This window comes from Mytilus trossulus, chromosome 14 (assembly GCF_036588685.1).
Source record: "Mytilus trossulus isolate FHL-02 chromosome 14, PNRI_Mtr1.1.1.hap1, whole genome shotgun sequence".
NCBI lineage: Eukaryota > Metazoa > Mollusca > Bivalvia > Mytilida > Mytilidae > Mytilus > Mytilus trossulus.
The window spans coordinates 71695342-71713122 of NC_086386.1; positions in this window are offsets into that span (position 1 = coordinate 71695342).

Here is a 17781-nt window from a genome sequence, read left to right on the forward strand (position 1 = left end):
ACATTGGGATAATAACTCTAGTTTGGCATTAATATTAGAAAGATCATATCATAGGGAACATGTGTACTAAGTTTGAAGTTGATTGGACTTCAATTTCATCAAAAACTACCTTGACCAAAAACTTTAACCTGAAGCGGGACAGACGGACGAACGGACGAACAGACCAGAAAACATAATGCCCCTCTACTATCGTAGGTGGGACATAAAAAAACATACGTCCGTACCAAATGGATACGGTCATTGATAAACTGTGCATTTTGTTAAATTCGCCGTACAAGTTACACGAAGTATTGATAGATCTTTGGAACAAATACATTTGAATTTTTCGTCAACAGTTGAATAATTTTAACATTGTGAGAGATGATAGAATAATGATTTTCATATTCATCTTGTGATTCCCGCCTTTGATTTCCACTGACATCACGCATAATCACATGTTTCTATTGTATACGAATAATTTGAAATATAGCTCATGGTTTTCATTAAGACAACTATTTTTCAATACACTTCTCTTTGTATCTAGATAAAATCGAAATAGAACTTCTCTTGAATATATTTCCAAAAAATCAAGTTCTCCATTAATAATAACATTTATAGATATCAAATTCTCTATATAGGTTGTATTTTAGAGGTATGGTCGATTAAGGGTTATTCTGAGTTGTGTTTGTTTAATTGGAATCTCCTTTAAAATGATTATTAAACATGTTGAACGATATTTGAGTCTAAATATAACGCAGACATTTCAAGACAAACTTGTTTATATCTCTTGAAGTTCATTGAGTTATTGTAGTTCAGATTTGTCTATATTACAAAAAGAAATTAATTTTTTTATTGGAGTATTGAAAATGCCAAGTATACAACTAGACGCTATTGCTAGTGTTTTTTTTTATTTTTTTGTTTCACGTTAAAATAAAGCCGTATAGAGTATTAGGCAGCGCCAAAATCGTTACACAATAAAAACAGACTTGTTATTTTTGTATTTGAATTTCATATGTCATAAATTGTACATTTATTTAATATAATTTATTTCTTAGGATTTTGAACAGGAGGGTAAGCATATCGTCACTTTATGGGTCGAATCATGTCAACAATTACTTTCGCTATTGTGCCTAATCTGCCATGCATGTAACCATACATTTTATTCACATACAATTGCTTAATGATTGTGTAGTTACTATTCGTTTTACTTTATTTTTTAGTCGTTGTTTCATTATTTATTAACTAACTGAAATACCATTACGTTGTTGATAAAAAGGTTATCACTAAATGTGAGAAGAAAAAAAACAATTGAAGCTATACATATATTGGGAATAACTATTCGGCTGTATAATCTAAAATGGCTTCTTTCGCAGTCTACAATTGATTGGCGGAACGTGCATCTAATGGTACCGTTTATATCTTCAGATTTAAGTGTAATCTTCCGATTGTATACATTTTGTCTTTAGGCTGTTCAGTTGGTAGACATACACGATGTCCATTTTCCTGTTTCATGTTTTAAGTTAGTCATCAATTAAACATTTATAAAAAAAAAACATTTTTTTCTCTTTTCAGTGATAAGTCTTATCAATTTTTTTTCCATATTATACAGAAACATCTTTCAGCCGGACAGCAAATCCCTGATTTGTCCGTTAAAAACCCGGATTTATTATTCGAGAATAAAGTGGAGATATTTGAAGAGAACGTCGTCGACAGATGTCGCTGTGTAGAAAAATAATTCCCCGCGGAAGACGACCCGGTGGAAAATCTTGGTTTTGTTAAATTACAAGCATCTAAACGTATCACGAGCAGTATGCATGATATGAGAAGTTTAACAAGCATTAAAATGCATGAGAAGTCAAACAATTTTATCGTTGAATATGAAATTCAAGTCATTTATTTTCAGCCTTCAGAACCGCCATTTTTCAACATCGACTGTCATTGATAAATGTTCAACTCGGGACGAATTGACACAAACCCGTTTTACTTAGAAAAAATAAATATGAGAAGTTTATATTGATAAACTGGGTATGGAGATGAGAACTGGGATAGTCACATGCCGTTACCCTTTGTTGTTTACACAGGAGCACAATTTCAGTACACATCACAAATTGTAAAGGCCCTGCGGGGACTCCCTTCTTTTTTTGTTGAAACTGCTCTGCTCTTGACTAAAACAGCTCCGAAATACGACAAACTTGCCATTAATGAAAAGACAAACAAAATCTGTTATTTTTTGTGTAATTTATTTCCCCTTTTCATGCCCCAGTATACAAAAATATTAAAAATGTACAAAATTTGTTTTACTTTCTTATAAATCACACAAATATTATGAATTCTGCACATTTTACATGTAATAAAATGTAAATAAACCTCACAATAACATCCCTTTATCAATGCATTATTTTTTGGGAAGTCAAGGTGTAAATTATTGTGACACTTGTCAGGTTTTGTCCTAAATCAGTGAAAAAATGGTATTATCAGTGTAAACATTATGAGATCAGATATAGCATAGACAAATAACAGAGGAAAACAGTTTGAACAGAGTCAGATCCTTCTTTTGTAGCTTTCAGATGTAATTTCTAATGAATGAAGATAATATCTGCACTTCATAATATAATATTACTTGTGCTTGTTTCCTATTCATTCATCTTCTAGGTTCTAGCAGTCATTCAATAATTGTTCCATAGATGATTGCTCAATCTGCATCCAGTTTACCTATTGGTAAATTAATCTCTTTTATAATGAATACTTAGTCTAGTTCATTCTTTTTTACAATTGTTAAGCTGCATGTACCTGTATTTGATGATTGAGGATTAATATATCAGGTCAACATGGTATTTTTTTTGAATTCTTCATTATTACACATATTTCAGTATATATATATATAATGTTACCAGGGACGGTTATATATCATGTTTCTGGTGGTACAATGTACATATTATTTGAGAACATTATATCAATATATATGTTCCTGATATAACACTATATGTTATATATGAATTATATAGAAAAAATCATATTCATTATATAATTATTTTTCACACCCCATTGGTCTAGCTGTTGAATGTTGTGATTGGGTTTTATCCAATTTAAGTATATGCATTATTATCCCACTAAACTACGGGATATACATGTAATTACTATTAGTGAGAAAGCTATTTTCAGTTTTACTTTATTCTATAAAAATATAAAAATTAACTTTATCTTAAATGTTTTAACAGACATGACTCAACAGGACTGTGTGGGTATCCATATTCTATGCTTAGATTTATATAATATCTCCTAAGCCCTATCAAGTTCTAAAAAAAAATTAAAAAAAATACTACTTTTAAGAATTTATATTTTACAAAATAACCCCTTTTCTAAAATGAGACAGCACACAACAAAACACATGACAGTGTCACTATCAGGCCAAATCTAAATATATAGTTAAAATGAAAAACAAAGTTCCATGTGAAATGCAATATTTTTATGACATCAATTTGTTCAGGAATATATTTTACTTTTTAATCAGTCTCAATAAAAAAAAATGAAATAAAGCCCTGATTTTGTTTTTATTATTTATTTTTTTTTTTCAATTTTTATTACTTTGTAATATTGCTACTTTCAAACATATAGAACTGACTTTTTTGGTAAAGCCTTCTTATAGAGTACTTTGATGAATTTTTTTTTTTTTCAAAATTGTCAAAGGTATTTTGTTCTATGACAGTGACTAGAAGTTGTTACATTTCACTTCAGTGTTCATCTTTAATAGGCCTCACATACATATTAAATTACTTGCATCGATAAACATATTTAGAATGGAAATAAACATCTAATAAGTTCACAGATATGACTGACATTTGGTCATAACTTAAGAGAAATTCTCTAAACAAAATACTCTAGAAAAGAATATATAACAGTAAAATTGTACATTTTATACCCATAATCTTTATAAAATATATTTTCATGTAGAAGAAGATCTAAGAAACAAATATGTGTTTGCATCACTGAATGCTCAATCAAAATGAAGAATTTATATGTATTCAAGAATAATTATAATTTATGATTCTTCTAAAAGTATGCCATAAAATAATTATTTTCATATCAAAGTATATATGACAAAATAGAGCTTACACACATGCAATCATGGAATATGCTGAAACATTCCCCTCTTTAATAATGGAATTTTAACACAAAAGCTTTGGGTAAGTATTTTTTTCTAATAATTTACTGATCCAAAACCCCTCACTTTATATAAAAAAATAACCATATAGAAAACTTTTTTTCTTTTTCTTTTCTTCTGAAGCTGTTGTAATATTTTTTTTAAACTGAATATGTAATGATATTTGCAGTTTCCTCCAATTTCTAGATGATTATCAGTGATTTGTATGCAATATGTAATTAAATAGTGATTTACCAAAGCAGACATACATTCTATTAAGCAGCAACCATTTGATTTTCTGTGGAGGGCTATGGTTTTATTTTGGAAAAAAAGTTTGTTTCCAGTTTTTGGTGAAAATTTTTTTTTTTTTGGAACCTGAGAAAAAAAATTTGTTTGTTTCACCCTCAGCTGCCACTATGAAGTGAATAAATTGAAAGAAAAAAAAATGTTTTCCGTTTGTGACAAAAAAAATAGATTGTTCTTCGCCGAAGTTTGTACAGAAAAAAATCCATAGCCCCCCCCCCCCTAAAATCAAATGGTTGCTGTCTTATACTTTCTCTCACTATTTGGGTCCTGATACCTGACGGGTGCCCTCATTCCAATGATTAATTGTAATATCCAAGGTATTTTTCATATTTACACATTTCGCTTTCGCACACTGATAAATTATTGGATATTTTACCCCAGAATCACTCTTTCACTTACTAAAATTGAGCGAAATGGTTATTTTCTCTCGTTTCTGATCAGCCGTCCCTTCAACGACTTTTCATTCGAGTTATCTACCTTTGGCCGGTCGCTAGTTTTGGGTCTGTTGAATTGACACAATGCCGTTTTACCTGGCGAGTTTTTGTATCAATAGGCATTTCATGTTCATAATATCGGGAGGTATCATCCCTATCAAGGAAAATACGTTACCATTCCGTCTGTCATTTCAATTTATATTCATTTACTGAGAAGTGTCACGGCCGCGGCACGTATTTTCTTCTTTCCGAGTCAAATAATCAAGGGATTTCTATTTTTTCATTCTTAAATGAATAACGTATTTAAAGTTTGAAACCTGCCGTATTTAATTATGTATTTGGTTAAGCATGATAAATACACAAAATAGCTGTACGCCGTCGATTTCGTGGCGTCATTGCCGTTTCTAAAAAATGCCATTTTTGAACTGAAAATCACGTGACCAGAATAATAAAATCGACGCCATTATGAGATTTGCTGTCCGGCTGCTTTTGTTTTCAAAAAAGAAGAAACAAACCCCCAAACTTACAATGTTAAAACTGACAAACTGAGAGAAAAAAACATGCCATAGAAACCAAAGCAAGAGCCCGATCAAAACAGTTGTCCATTGTGCATTCTTGGATTGGTTACTCACAATTATCAAACCCTAATATATCTTACTTTGACATCATCAAATTCTAAAACAAAATTTCTTGGTAATTCGGTCTTTTGTTATTGACAGTCATGTCCATCATCTATTTTATACCAAAAAAAGGTAATATTTTACGACGAAACTAGATTTTTTTTTCATCACAAGTGTTTACCAAGACAGTTTCCGATATTGAAAAAACACAGAAATTAAAACATTGCAAGTTACACAAAATTCAAAACGCAAGCAAATGCAAAACAAACTATTCTGTAAACAGAGCAAACAGTAGTGTTTGCTAAAAGGTACGGATGTTTTGCTAATTTAATTTGGAAAGAACTATGAAACACTCTTAACAAACCTATGACTTTTTAAAAATAAATTAACTTTATTCTAGCCACCAAATTAATTTCAAATGATATAGTATTGATAACAAAAAGTTTGGAGAAAAATATAGTGCTTCAATAGTAGAAAAGAATAACATTATGAGTGACGTGCTTTTCTGGTTTTTTTTTAAATCTTTTCCTCAATCAACTACTGAATTCTATATCTCTGAGAAAGTAGTGTGGATTTTAATCATTTTAAGTGGACATAGTTGCTGCTGGTTACGGTTTCTTTGCTGCATTAAAACAAACGCATTTTTTTAGATTGATTTAAGACAACTACTCATATACAGGCACACAAAAAATAGACAACAATTAAGAACTTACTTTTGGAAAAGTGCTAAAAAGGGTGTTATTTGTGTATTATTGTCATTTTGTTTATTTTCTTTGGTTACATCTTCTGACATCAGACTCGGACTTCTCTTGAACTGAATTTTAATGTGCGTATTGTTATGCGTCTACTTGTCTGCATTAGAGGTATAGGGGGAGGGTTGAGATCTCATAAACATGTTTAACATTTCCGCATTTTTGCGCCTGTCCCAACTCTGGCCTTTGTTCGTCTTGTATTATTTCACTTTTAGTTTCTTGTGTACAAGACCTGTTGGTGACCTTCTGATGTTGTCTGCTCTATGGGTAGGTTGTTGTCTCGTTGGTACATTCCCAATTTCCATTCTCAATTTTATTAATAAAATTAACGGTACCAATTTTCTTGCACCAGATGCGCATTTCGACAATACATGTCTCTTTAGTGATGCTCGTGGCCAAAATATTTGAAATCCAAAGCTTATATAAATGATGAAGATCTATAGTCCAAAAGGTCCAAAAAGTATAGCCAAATCCGTAAAAGGAATCAGAGCATTGCATGAGGGAGATTCGGCATGGTTACCTCTTTCTTTAATTCTTAATAAAGGAAAATGAAATCATTAACACTAATCAACATTATGTACGGGTAATCAGAATAGCGTTAATAGTTATCAAAGGTACCAGGATTATAATTTAGTACGCGTGACGCGCGTTTCGTTTATATAAGACTCATCAGTGACGCTCATATCAAAATATTTATAAAGCCAAACAAGTCAAAAGTTGAAGAGCATTGAGGATCCAAAATTCCAAAAAATTGTGCCAAATACGGCTAAGGTAATCTATGCCTGGAATAAGAAAATTCTTAGTTTTTGGAAAAATTCAAAGTTTAGTAAACAGGAAATTTATAAAAATGACCACATTATTGATATTCATGTCAACACCGAAGTGTTGACTACTGGGCTGGTGATACCCTCGGGGACGAAACATCCACCAGCAGTGGCATCGACCCAGTGGTGTAAATAGTTATCAAAGGTACCAGGATTATGATTTAGTACGCCAGACGCGCGTTTTGTCTATATAAGACTCATCAGTGACGCTCATATCAAAATATTTATAAAGCCAAACAAGTCAAAAGTTGAAGAGCATTGAGGATCCAAAATTCCAAAAAATTGTGCCAAATACGGCTAAGGTAATCTATGCCTGGAATAAGAAAATCCTTAGTTTTTGATTTTTCAAAGTTTAGTAAACAGGAAATTTATAAAAATGACCACATTATTGATATTCATGTCAACACCGAAGTGTTGACTACTGGGCTGGTGATACCCTCGGGGACGAAACGTCCACCAGCAGTGGCATCGACCCAGTGGTGTAAATAGTTATCAAAAGTACCAGGATTATAATTTAGTACGCCAGACGCGCGTTTCGTCTATATAAGACTCATCAGTGACGCTCATATCAAAATATTTATAAAGCCAAACAAGTCAAAAGTTGAAGAGCATTGAGGATCCAAAATTCCAAAAAAATGTGCCAAATACGGCTAAGGTAATCTATCCCTGGAATAAGAAAATCCTTAGTTTTTTTGGAAAAATTCAAAGTTTAGTAAACAGGAAATTTATAAAAATGACCACATTATTGATATTCATGTCAACACCGAAGTGTTGACTACTGGGCTGGTGATACCCTCGGGGACGAAATTTTAAAAAAATCCAAACTTTTTTTCAATCTTGTTTATGCAAGAGATATATTTCATATACATAGCAAAATAGAATTTGGGGATTATATGATTATATGAATACTTTTTATGATTGGGAAAAAAGTACTAGATAAATTATGGCGCGCTTTTTCTGGTTTGACTTCCATGGGGAACATTTAAACTAAAACATTTGCAATATATATAACGACAAAGAACTTAAACAGAAGAACCCAATTATTATAAAGAACATCACCTCAGTTTCTAAAAAATACTTATATAATTCATAAGCAAAAGAATTCAGATACGTATTCGTTAAAATTAATCTTAGTATCGATGCACTTACATTCAACAAGCAGTTGTATCATGAGACACATTAAAAAATTGAAAGTTACGACTGTGGCAAATCAATATATTTTAAAATGTGAATCTTGTAACAAATCAGAATGTTTCTTCTTATTTCAATGTTTCATTCAAATCAAATTTAAATGCATTACCAGTAAAACAAATTATTCTATTATGTTTTGAGAATTAGACACCTTAACTTGACGTGAGATAATCATTATTCAAAACTACTGTTATTTTTTTTTTCGAATTCGAAAAGGATTTATTTCATTTATACCTGGTATATCTTATTCTAGTTATACTATCGCAAGAACTTAGAGGATTGGGGATTGAAAACGTGAGTGATTTGAACGTGTTACTGAACGAAAGCTCACAGAAAAGCTATTGGAACAGAATTTATCTTGTTGGTCCATATCGTGTAGGGAAAACATGTTTAGCTAGACTTCTTGTTGGTGAATCAAAACCGAAAACAAGACAATCCACTGATGGTATTTGGATATACATGGGAAGAGCTGGAATGGACGTTGACAAGATGGAGTGGTTATTTTTTCCAAAAGGTTTGTGTTTTGATGTCATTTAAATAATATCTATAACAATATTGAGTAATATTTTTATGGACATTTATGAGTTTGATCTAAAACTCATAAATGTCTTTCTATATATGAGGCAAAATGTAATGCAGCAAATATTCTTTGCAATTTGATCAAGGAGATGGGATATGCTTGCGTATGTGAAAACTATCCACCTTAGTCTGGATTACGTCTTTATCACAAATACGTCAAATGCATTGGGATCGATGTATCAATCATAGCAATTAATCTTTGCAGTATTCAATGACAGGTCTAGAGTGAAAAAGAAAGACAAAAGATACCAAACAGACATTTAAAAAGAAGATAAGGAATAATTCTCGAATGTTTTTGTATGAAGTCTGAATTATAAAAAAAATATTACGTAAGTCGCCGTCAAGTGTAGGGGCATAGTTGGTTCTAAATGATATTTAACTACATAAGTGTCCTTACAAACAACGGTATATTGCTGGGTCTTCCAAGTGCTCCATGAAACCCCTTTCTAAATTATTAACATCTATTTTATCAGCAATCAAAGACGGGCTTTAAAGTTATTGTGAAACTGCCTATTCTAGAGGTGGCGTGAATCAGATGTGTATACTTAAAAATTCCAAAGAGAATATACAATCTAACTCTCTTTCATCTTGTAACAGTATTAAAATATTTGACTTTTCTACTCTTTACACAAGTATTCCACATTCCAAACTAAAAGACAAATTAAAAGAGTTGGTATTACTTTGCTTTATAAAAAAGAATGGCCAACGTAGATACAAGTACCTTGTCTTAGGGAGGGATAAATCCTACTTTGTAAAGAATCACTCTGATTCAAACCAAAAATTCTCTGAAACCGATATTATCAAGATGCTTGATTTCTTGATTGACAACATATTTGTTACGTTCGGAGGACGTTTTTTTCAACAGACTGTCGGCATCCCAATGGAAACAAACTGTGCCCCTCTACTTGCTGACTTGTTTCTTTATTATTATGAGGTTGACTTCATGCAGGAACATCTTAGGAAGAAAGATAAGAAGTTAGCAATATCCTTTTAATTCTACTTTCCGCTATATAGATGACGTTCTTTCACTAAACAATTCAAAATTTGGTGACTATGTTGATCGCATCTATCCCATCGAATTGGAGATAAAGGATATTACAGATACAGTTAAGTCGGCTTCATATCTTGACTTACATCTAGAAATTGACAATGAAGGTCGGTTGAAGACAAAACTTTACGACAAAAGAGATGATTTCAGCTTTCCGATTGCGAACTTTCCATTTCTAAGTAGCAACATTCCAGCAGCACCTGCATACGGGGTTTATATCTCCCAATTGATACGATATTCCCGTGCTTGCATTTCCTATCATGATTTTCTTGATAGATGGTTACTGCTCACAAGGACGCTATTAAACCAAGAGTTCCAAATGGTGAAGTTGAAATCATCCCTTCGTAAATTTTACGGACGCCATCACGAGTTGGTTGACCGTTATGGAATAACCGTTTCACAAATGATATCGGATATGTTCCTTACGTCGTAATTACAATCCCCTTCCCTTTCATGGATTTGACCTAACGAATTAGACAGTTTACCGGATTTTTAATCACATAAGCAACACGACGGGTGTCTCATGTGGAGCAGTATCTGCTTACCCTTCCGGAGCACCTGAGATCACCCCTAGTTTTTGGTGGGGTTCGTGTTGTTTTATTCTTTAGTTTTCTATGTTGTGTCATGTGTACTATTGTTTTTCTGTTTGTCTTTTTCATTTTTGGTCATGGCGTTGTCAGTTTGTTTTAGATTTATGAGTTTGACTGTCCCTTTGGTATCTTTCGTCCCTCCTTGATTGTCTGGTGAAAACAATCCAATGAATGTTACATGAGTGTTGCCAATAAACAAAAACATTTTCACTTAAAAGCTTCAGAAATTTGACATAAAGATGAACAAATGCATTTTCTTTTGCAATTTTCCCTTTTCCGGGTCGATGACGATTGTTAGTTCAGAGAGAACATTGATTTGTTAATTATTACACTAATTTATCTGAGGCTAATTATAACATACCATGTCAACACAATTGGGTCTTTGTTGATTTTAAAGTCAAAACAAAAAGTTTAATGTATCAGTGTTTATTCTCTCATGCATGATAAGATTAAAAGTTACCGTTCGGACAATGCTTGAAAAAAATTTGCTTCAAACCGTTGACAATGTCGAGCTAACGTAATTTGATGTTTTAAGGTGATGCAATAAAGGAGGTATTGACAAACATGCTGATGTCGATTGCAATCGAAGACAAACAATCATTCACAGAAGAAACAGAACGCCTCAATGAAAAAGTGTTAGAATTACAAAAATTAGATACAACTAACCCTAAATCGTTCTCGAGGAAAGAAATGGAAAACAATTCTGAAAGCATTGATTTAGAACGCAGTGCTGCATCTACTTCCTTCAAATCCAAACTGACGGAAATCAAAAGTCCTTCTATAGTACAACCACCTGATGTTTTCGAAACTGGTTTTGAAAAACTGACTGAACACCGGGAAAGTAAACAGTTTTCAAAAAAGACAGAGATGAAACAAAATAACTTGGTTGTTACAGATAATTCAGAATGTGAATGGTTAGAGGAAATAATAACTGATATGTCTCATGACAAAATCCACCAGCTCTTAGTGAAAGCCGTGCAGGATGGTAAATACAAGCAAAGAATAGTACCCATAGACATTTGGGACTTTGGAGGCCAGAAAGACTACTACATGACTCATCAGCTGTTCATAACCAGCAGAGGCATATTTGTATTAATGTTTAATGGGAGTATTGACCTTCACAAACATATGTCAGATCTCTGTTTTCTACCAGGACACTTTGGGAAACCAACAGTGGCAGGTAAAACTTTTATGTGATTTAAAATGTTTACAGTGTAATAAATATATAAAAATGGTGGTGTCTACACATTGACAGACATATCTATATAAATATTATTAGTAATGTGTGTGCTAGTGACCAAATACGATATATATGTATGTTTAAAATGGGGTGAGCGTATATTTAAACCCTCTGCCAATATATTTGTTTTGCATGCACACGTATAAAAAATGCGGTTCTTATCCAACGCAATTATATGTTTGAACGTTGTTTTTAATTGTTTATATTTTAATTTTTTTGTGCCAATATTATATTTGCCTTCGTGATGAAATTATAAGTTCATCCTATTTTCGACTTTTAAGAGTCAATGTTAAATGGATTTGCCTTCGTGATGAAATTATAAGTTCATCCTATTTTCGACTTTTAAGAGTCAATGTTAAATGGATGTTAATAATACGGCCTTTCAAATACCGTTTCGATTCCTATCATCACTGAAGAGACATGAATTGTCGAAATCCGGATATGGTGTACCAATTTGTACACCTCATGTTTGCGGTATACCATTTTTTAGTGATGTAATACTGCATTGTAAAATTAGTTACATGGACTATCTACAGATTTGGTATTTTGACTAGCGGACTATCAGTGTGATCAAGTCTTCAATATATAGTATAAAGATCCTATAGTTCCATTTGTTTATACAGGTAACAAATGCCAACAATAACAACTTTTAATTTTAGCTTTATATACATAGCCACCGCATGTAGTCCATTTACCAATTATAACCCCATAAAGCTATTGGAGGTAAGATACGTGTATATACAAAATACTTTAAAATCATACACGCAAAAAAATGTTTTGTTAGCGTTTAATCAAAATATTATTTTCAGTCTATCTGTTACATTGGGTCAACTCAATTTTGACGTATTGCAGTAGGACAAAAGACGGATTTCCAAGGATTATTTTTGTTGCAACCCATAAGGACATGAAGTGGTTCGTCGTAAGTAATTTAATGATTAGCAACAACAGTAGGGACAATACGGCCCTTTTTGGCCAACTTTTATTGCAAATTAAAAAGTTATGCCGCATACTCTTAAATTTGTCCTTATTATAATTAGGAACAAGATAGTAGAAAAAAAAACCTAACTTCACATTAACAACCAACCATATCGAATTTGTATATTTTTGGAGAGACAAACCTGTATATTATCCTAGTTTTAAATCAAATTTCAAGTATATTTTACATTGCCAAACTCTATTTGCACTTAAGGAACAACCTTATATTAGGAAAGATTATCTTGTTTCTTGAGATTACATTTTTTTCTTTTTATATTTATTGACTCGATGCATCTTCAAACATAATGTGCTAATTTGAAATAGTTTTTAAACATTTTATTTTCTTGGTCCAAAACTGGGCCTCATTATCCCTACTCCTGTTAATCTTCATTTAGTTGGGGCTGTAAAATTTCCTTGCTTTAAATGATAGAATTACAAAAATACTCAACTAATTAATAAACAATTGGTAATATAATTCAATCTCAGGTCTAAGCTTATATGTGTTTGTAAGAAAAACATGTTTGCATGCAAAATTATAAGTTTGGTGTCTTAAATGTGTTATAGCATACTAGATGTAAACAAATTTATATTATGTTTTAATCTTCTAAATCAGTTTATGTAACCAAATGTTTAATGAAAGAAATGATAATGTTTATCTCACACTTTTAGTGACTGGAAAAATTAAGCAAATTATGTTTAATCTAAATCAAGTTATATTTTAACCCCGCCACATTATTTATCTATGTGCCTGTCCCAAATCACGAGCCTGTAATTCAGTGGTTGTCGTTTGTTAATGTGTTACATACTTGTTTTTCGTTAATTTTTTTACATAAATACATAGAAAAGGACGTTAGTTTTCTCGTTTGAATTGTTTACAATGTTTACAAAATTTTATAAATTTCCTGTTTACCAAACTTTAAAATTTTCGAAAAACTAAGGATTTTCTTATTCCAGGCATAGATTACCTTAGCCGTATTTGGCACAACTTTGGGGAATTTTGGATCCTCAATGCTCTTCAACTTTGTACTTGTTTGGCTTTATAAATATTTTGATATGAGCGCCACTGATGAGTCTTATGTAGACGAAACGCGCGTCTGTCGTACGAAATTATAATCCTGGTACCTTTGATAACTTTTATCGGGGCCTTTTATACCTGACTATGAGGTATGGGCTTTGCTCATTGTTGAAGGCCATACGGTTACCTATAGTTGTTATGTTTGTGTCATTTTTGGTCTTTTGTGGATAGTTGTCTCATTGGGAATAATACCACATCTTCTTTTTATATGTGTATTTAATGGTTTAACTCAACAAATGATTGTAATACAATTAAGACATCTTTAAAGTACCAGTGTCATACCAAATGAAATTAATAATATATTCAAAGAGAGAGTGAATAAGATAAAAAAAAAAAACAGTTTTCGGTAAATACCTTGATGCCATGGTGAATGAAAATCACACACAGTGATTGTGATGCGTGCGATTAATCTCTTTTCTGGATTTACCTTCAATTGTTATGTTAAAAAATAAGTAATTCCTTTATGAATTGAAAAATCATTTTACAATATTAATAAAAGAAACTTTTTATGACATATACATTTAATAACAATTTTCTATTTGATTATAATAATTAAATGTGTTCCCTCAAATACTTCTTATAATAATAAGGTGTTCTATTACGAGAATCTGTTCCATAAATTCTAAAAAGATGATAATGAATTTCTTTCTTAATTTAAGTGGACAAAAGAAGCCCGTAGGAGAAAACTCGAACAAGATCTTCACAATTTGTTTAAAAGTCATGCAGGTATGGATCATTTGGAATTTAATCCGTTGATATTTATTGATGCAACAAATCCAGAAGATCAGGAAATTGCACAGCTAAGAACAATTCTTATGCAAAGAGCTATAGAACATCCAAGGTGGGGTGAATCAATGCCCACAAAATGGATTCCTTTGGAACTACAGTTGGCGCGAAAGTCAGAGGAAGGAACGAACATAATTTCTCGCGATCAACTCAAGCAAATGAATTCAAGAAATGGAGAGATGGTTTTATCTGAAAAGCAGCTAGAAACATTCCTGAAAGTACATCATTCGCTTGGCAAACTGTTGTATTTTGATGTCGAAAATCTTCGTGATTACATCATTATATCACCAGCATACTTAGTTGAAGTCCTACGATCAATAGTGACAGAGAGACAGTTTTGGCCAAAAGAGGAAATATATTCTACGATTTTTGAAGAACTTCAAAAAAATGGAAGGATTGAAAGAGACGCAATATTCCGTCTTTGGCATCAGAAGATGTTTCGTCATATTTTGCCATACAAGGAATATATGCTTGAGATACTAGTGCATCTAGATGTAATAATTGCTCCTAGTTCAAGTTTTGAAGATATAACCATTTCAGTACAAGATGTTCCTAGTTTCCTTGTCCCCTGTATGATAAACAAAAGCAACGACACAAATTTCCTTGGACGGTTTTGGAAATCAAACAATTCGATCATACTTGCTTATACCTTCATTGAACAGGTTATACCACCTGCATTGGCATATCGTTTTATCAATTCGTTCGTATCAGGATGGAAAATTAAAATGTATAAAGAAGGCAATAAAACAACACAGATGTTGTTCAGTGATCTAACAGTTATCGAACTTGATAGCTGTCATGACGTAGCAGTTCAAGTAAAAGAAAACAGAGTGATTGTTTCACTTATCCATGCCAAAACAAAAGATGATATAATTCCTACACTAGCCTCTTCTCTACAAGAATGTCTGACAGTAGCAATTGAAAGAATATCAGAATTTTACTCAACGTTATCAGAAGATGCAAGTTCACAAGGACGCAATCATGTCGTGCCGTTCAACATTGAATTTGGTGTATTTTGCAGATCAGACCTATGTTTCCTGAACCACAAGGAAATGCAATCATCGATATGGATCTGTCATAAACATAAACAACGCCATCCAGTAAAATATCTCTCTGTTTGGTTTTCAGAAAAGGTAAGGTATTTTTTGTACGAACTGTTTGTTTAATCCTTTAAAATAAATCTGCATTAACAGTGGTGTCGTTAAACAATATAATTTCAAGCCATGCTAGTTGTTTTAAAAACTGAGTCCCGTAGTATCAAATAAGTAAACTCATTTCGATACTCAAACTTTATAATTGCCACTTTCGTCGATGAATTTCAAAACTAATACAATACTAGTATAATCGATAATTGGATTATCAAAATTCCGTGTTATCGAATGCATCGTTAAATTGTTCCTGCGTGAACTTTACCAAAATTAAATTAACTTGTACTTGTTTTGTTTTTTTTAAATTAAGGCATTTTTTTATACTTTTTCAGATACACCAGGGACCATTTAATATTTGTGTGAGCTCGTGTCCAGGTAATTATGCACATGTCAAATTGTTTTTTATGTTTAATTTATACGGTTCATATTAATACTTTTGTTAAATTAAAATTAAGAATGAAAATTGAGAATGTGTCAAAGAGACAATAACCAGACCATAGAACGAAAAACAGTTAAGGGACACCAATGTGATTGTCGAAGTAAAAACTGTGAATGAGATTTATTTCCACATCTGTATATATAAATATAACTCATCAACTGTAACAATGTGTAAGTTAAATATACCTAGATCTTTTCGATTAGACCCCTTTGATCTACTAAACGAAATAATGGGGTTAAAGCTCAATTTCAAAAGTAATGACCTAAATTACAATTTGTTCTTGGTTAGCCTTTTTCTTAGAATTCATTAAAAATTATGACAAAAGAAATCTCTAAATTGTTCGTTGCTTCGTGTCGGTATTACAAAATATTGGTCAAAAGAGTTCCTAGGTTCGAAGAATATGACCATAACAAAGTCAATTGTAAATGATCTCAGAAATAGCACTGCTTGAATTCTTTCATAGAAAAGAACCTTGAAACAATATATTTTTAATCGGGATGCACGAACCTATTATTTTAGACCGGAAGTGACATTTTTAATACATAACTATCAATCTTTATCAACCCGTGATTTCATGCCCATTTCAACTTTGAGAAAACATGAATTGGCTTCTTGTTCATGATTCAGATATCGAATTGTGGAAAGTTTGAGAACAGTTGGACTAAACTTCGTACGTCTTGACAATTGTATTCAACTTTGGTTCTTATAATACAACTGTTGTGTGGATGTTTACAATATCTCAAAATCTATAAAAAAATTATGTCAATATCAAATAAAAAAATACATACTTGGTTTATCACCATAATAAATGAAAATGTTGCAAATGATAATTTCATGGTAGGACTTGGAAAATTAGAAAAGGAGCAAAGTCCCTTGCCACAACATATCAGAAGAATAGCATCACAAATCTCTCCAGAGAAATGTCATGATGTAGCACTTGAACTGGGGCTCTCAGAGTCAGAATGGAATGATTTAGAGTACCAGTTTCAGCATCAACCTCCAAATGATCTGAAATTCATGGCTTTGTGGTCTTGTATGCTTAAAAGACGACATGTTACCTTCGATCACTTAAAAGATGTTCTGACAAACTCAGAACTCAGTGGACATTTACTTTGTCAGGTAAGCGTGTGTTAATATCAAAGATTTTACATACAGTTATAAATGGATGCATCTGATAAAACTATATTGCATACTGTTTGGTTGGTTCAAACCGAATTTTGCATCTGCTCACCATTTAAGCATCTTTGTTAGATGCATACACGAGGAGGGTGGTGGTACATTTCGGACATTATGCAACATTAAATTAACAAGGTGTGATGAATCTTTTCTCTTCTTTAATTATGACATTGTTTTCCAACCATACATATCTATGTAAAGGTTTTTTTACATAAGACAATTTCATAGCAGGTATTGTATTTAATGTTTACATGTCCAGATGAATGATATAGATATATAAAGATGCGGTATGATTGTCAATGCAACAATGAACAAACATTATATACCGCATAGTAAACTAACAAAGTTCCCAACAACAACAACAAAATAATTTGAGGGTTTAACTAATAGTTTGATTTTTGTACAAAATGATAAACGAACATCAAATATGATATACAGCAACTAACCAAAACCACGCAATTAAACTCTTCTGACTTTG